This window comes from Micromys minutus, assembly GCF_963924665.1.
Source record: "Micromys minutus genome assembly, contig: SCAFFOLD_215, whole genome shotgun sequence".
Classification (NCBI taxonomy): domain Eukaryota; kingdom Metazoa; phylum Chordata; class Mammalia; order Rodentia; family Muridae; genus Micromys; species Micromys minutus.
Genome location: NW_027667754.1, coordinates 40,811 through 45,412, shown reverse-complemented (window position 1 = coordinate 45,412; position 4,602 = coordinate 40,811). Strand labels below are relative to the sequence as shown.

Genomic DNA, 4,602 nt, shown 5'->3' with positions numbered 1-4,602 from the left:
ATCCCAAACCCAAAAGCCGATCCATAGCATGCTTTCAGACCCTAGGGTTTTACCCGCCTGGCTCCTTGAACTCTGTACTGCCTAAACTCAGCAACTGTGGAAGGCAGGAGCTGAAGATATGCTTCCACGCTCCCTTCCGAAGTCGGCCCGTTTCAGCTTTTATACGAAGCTCCGAGCTTTCGATGTGTCCCGTTTGTTTATTCGATTCTTACTTCACTTTTTAATCTGACTTTATTTTTATCTGCTATCCAGAAAGCCCTATGGATTAGTCAGGGACCCAGGCACAGGGACTCACTGAGGCTCTCGGGATTTCTTCCTGAGTGCTGCTGTGAATGAGGGAGTCTATGAACATTGTTTTAATATTATTAAAGTTGCTATCCTCCTCCTCCTCCTCCTCCTGCTCCTCCTCCTCCTCCTCCTCCTTCTCTTGTTCCATCTCTTTAACCTTTATCTTTTATTATGAAGCGTGGCAGGGAGGACGAGAAACGAGAGCGAGGGAAGCTTGATTCTCTTTTGCAATCTTCCCAATGTGACTGGGCATATGTTCTGTTTTTATCCACCTACCAAGGAAACCCAATCCTGCTGAGTTATTGATTCCTCGATCCGTTTTCCCCTCCACCCTCTCAGATACAGATACAGACGCATGCACAGATGCAGGAACAAGAAAAAAAAATTATTTTCTGATCAAAGTGAAAACAAATCAGTATGAAAATGTATTTCAGGGGAGAAGCAAGACAAAAACCAAACAGAAAGAAAGAGAGAAAGAAAGATTGAAAGAAAAAGAAAGAAAGAAACCAGGAATTTAAATAATTTCATCACTCTTTGAATTTACTCTAGCTCTGTATTTAGTCTTGGAAAAGGAGTTGGGTGGGGGAGGGTGGCAGGCAGTCGGCCCGCCGGCTGGCCAGCCGACCCGCCGGCCCGCGGTTGCTGACAGCGAGAAAAAGAAACCCAAGCGGCCCTCCCCGGAATTGTGCCCCCCCTTCGTCTGTTTATGCCTGTTCCTTGCCCCGTTAACCGACAGATTTGTTTAGCCAGGTACTTTGACTTAGAGATTGATTTCGTGTTTTCACCGCTCCGTCTTACTTTCGCTTTTGCCCGCCCGGGTCCAGCCCGCGTTCACGATGTTCCGGCCGGACAACCGGGACCGTATGTGCCATTCGTTGGAAGTGGTGGGTACTCTGCTCCGCTGTGCGTGGGTGCGTGTCCACGTGAGCTAAGGAGGACCCTCCAGAGAGACCGAGCGAGTGACTGTGAGTGTGGAGGCGGGTGAACGATTTGTATCGGTTTGCTTGCATGATCGAGACCGTTGTCGGGCGACACCTAGTGGTGACAAGTTTCTGCAATGTCCCTGGTCCCCGGTTGATGGCTAATGGCGAGGAAGTGCCTGGGGTAAGCCGGCCAGGGTGAGAGGAGTCCCGGCAGGCAGGCGAGTTCGTCCTAGACATGGTGTCGTGTTTGAGGACAGGCTGTATCTAAGAGGTTGTACCTGGAGATCTGCAGGGAGCTGTAGTTTCACTACTCCCTATTGAAACAACTAGGGGGCTGGGTGGCGGTTTGATCAGGTAGACCAGAAGGCCAGCCGGGGAGTTTTTTTTTTTTTTTTTTTTCTTTTTTCCTTCAAGAGCCCTCTCGGTCCCTGCCAGCGGGGCCATGGATATCTGAGGCCGAGAGCATGCCCTGGCCCGGGCTTCCAAGCCCCGGTGGCCCAGCTCGCTGGAGCCTCGGAGCTTTATTTTTTTTCTTTTTTTTTTTTTTTTTTTTGAGTCCTCTCGGTCCCGGCCAGCGGGGCCCTGGATATCTGAGGCCGAGAGGATGCCCTGGCCCGGGCTTCCAAGCCCCGGTGGCCCGGCTCGCTGGAGCCTCGGAGCTTTTTTTCCTGCAAGAACCCTCTCGGTCCCAGCCAGCGGGGCCCTGGATATCTGAGGCCGAGAGGATGCCCTGGCCCGGGCTTCCAAGCCCCGGTGGCCCGGCTCGCTGGAGCCTCGGAGCTTTTTTTCTCCAAGAGCCCTCTCGGTCCCTGCCAGCGGGGCCCTGGATATCTGAGGCCGAGAGGATGCCCTGGCCCGGGCTTCCAAGCCCCCGTGGCCCGGCTCGCTGGAGCTTCGTAGCTTTTTTTTTTTTTTTTCCTCCAAGAGCCCTCTCGGTCCCTGCCAGCGGGGCCCTGGATATCTGAGGCCGAGAGGATGCCCTGGCCCGGCTTTCTATCCCGGGCCTCTCGGTCTGTGAGTACTCTCACGGTTCTAAGGTCGACCAGTTGTTCCTTTGAGGACCGGTTCTCTTTCTTATGGGGACGTTTCTGTGACACTTCCCCTAGCATGACTTCCAGATCTTTGTTGGTGCCTGTATGTTTCCTCCCCGACACTTTTGTGGTTTTGATCTTTCCTCTCAGTTCGCATTGTACCTGGAGATATATACTGACACGCTGTCCTGTGACTGTGACACTCAAAGGACATTATAAGCGATCCCCGAAAGGCTGTTTGCTTGTCCAGCCTTTTTATGTCTGCCCATGGGTTGCTGCGGTGCCTGAAGCTATTTTTTTCCCCCAGCAGGCTTCCTGCGTTCCCGAGCTTGGTTGCTTGTGTGTCCCGGGGTGTAGCTTGTGACAACCGGGCACTGCTGATATTTTTGCGTGTCAGGAGTATCCCGATTTCTCTGCGGTCGTTGTCACCTGTTGCCGGCTGGAGGAGCGCCTATTTTTTGCCGTTTTCCTGGTGTCTTCCGTTAACTGGCTTTTTTTTTTTTTTTTTGGAGCGTTCCGGAATCTCCCGTAGTTGTGTGCTCGCTGTGTCCGGGTCGTTCTGCCACATGCCTCCCGAGTGCGCTTTTTTTCTTTTTTGGTCTGTGCTTTTTTTTTTTTTTTTAAATATATATATATATATGTATATCTGTATTGGGGTCGACCAGTTGTCCTTTTCTTTCGTCCACCTGTTAAGAGAGCGCGGGTCGACCAGTTGTCCCGTTCGAGGTGGTCCTGATAACCTGCGGGCGACTGGTTCTTGTTTCTGTCGGACGCAAAGTCGATAGAGGGCGCTGTGTGTGTCGCTTTGGCTCCTCTTTTTTTTTTTTTTAAATAGATATTGAAGGAGGATGACCGGCTTTCTCGAACCATTTATTTATTTATTTATTTATTTATTTATTTATTTATTTATTTATTTATTTATTCATTCATTTATTCATTTATTTATTCATTTATTCATTCATTTATTCATTCATTCATTCATTCATTCATTCATTTATCTATCTATCCATTCATTCATTCACTTAATTACTTAGTTATTTATCTATCTATTTATCTATTTATCTATTTATTTATTTAACTTAAATAAGTACACTGCAGCTGTCTTCAGACATACCAGAAGAGGGCGTCAAGATACCACTGCAGATGGTTGTGAGCTAAAATTGGTTCTCTTAACCATCTCTCCAGCTTTTTTTTTTAACGCTATTTTATTTTCTTATTGTTTTCAAGATTTATTCATTCATTTATTTGTTTATTTATTTATGTTACACATACACTGTTGATCTCTTCATGCATCGGATGTGAGCTACCATGTGGTTGCTGGGAATTGAACTCAGGACCCCTGGAAGAGCAGTCGGTGCTCTCAACCGCTGAGTTTAGTTTTTAAATAAGATGACACTTAGAATAGATAGATAGATAGATAGATAGATAGATAGATAGATAGATCGATCGATAGATAGATAGATAGATAGATAGATAGATAGATAGATAGATAGATAGATAATTGAAGGAGGCCAACGAGTTGGCTTCTTTTCTCATTTTAAACAAGACTGATCACTTGGGGAGTGGTGCGGGGGTGGGGGGGGTCCTATTTGTGGGTGGCTAAGTTTTGTAACTATTTTATTCTAACAGAAGGTTGAAAAGGGGCAAGCTCTGGCTGTGAGATTGGAGGAAGATGCTAATGAGATGCTAACCAGGAGGTTTGAAAGTCAAGCCAGCCTTGTAATGTTCCCTAAAACTTAGAAACGTTGTAACAAAGCGACGTGTCATTTACTTTCTCCTACTGCTTCTTTTCACTCCATAGATCAAGCGGGCAGGCTGTCAGCTTTTGTGAGTTTTCTCTGTCGGCTCTGCTCTGCTTTGATGAACAGACATATTTTTGCTTTGGCTGCTTGGCTTTGACTTGGCATAATTTCCCTTCCTTTCTGTCCGTGCAGGGTTCCAAGACTGCCTTTCCAAGAGGAATCAGAAAGGAGGAGGCCAGAACTAAAGTCTCTTCTCTGATAAAGCGCCGAGACTAGGAACCAGCCCATCTGGACGGCCCTCCCTCCCTCCCTCCCTCCCTCCCTCCCTCCCTCCCTCACACCCACCCACCCACCCATTTTCCCTCTTCCACGGTACACTCAATAAAATAAAGTAAACACATAAAGTTTTCCACTTGTTTGTTTGTCTATAAAGCACATCTCCCGTCTCTCTCTATGAACTATTTGCTTTCAGGCCCACATAGCTCCAGCCTCTTTCTTTGCAAATGGTAATGGAGTTGATAACACACCCTAGGAGAAAGAGAAAGAGTCACCACCCGGCCTCACTCTGACAGCTCAGGGATTACTAAGGCGGTGCAATCTGGAATCATATTTACATGA

General features: G+C 47.6%; 1 long non-coding RNA gene across 3 annotated transcripts; it reads left to right on the top strand.

Moving 5' to 3' along the window:
- The first annotated feature begins 762 nt into the window (after positions 1 to 762).
- LOC308416130 lies at positions 763 to 4,391 on the top strand. Of its 3 annotated transcripts, none has more exons than XR_013974907.1 (2): positions 763 to 1,038; positions 4,177 to 4,391. It is a non-coding gene; the product is annotated as an uncharacterized lncRNA (long non-coding RNA). The 3 variants fall into 3 exon arrangements; XR_013974908.1 differs by having other exon boundaries at positions 763 to 1,172; XR_013974909.1 differs by having other exon boundaries at positions 763 to 1,253.
- The last annotated feature ends 211 nt before the right edge of the window (positions 4,392 to 4,602 follow it).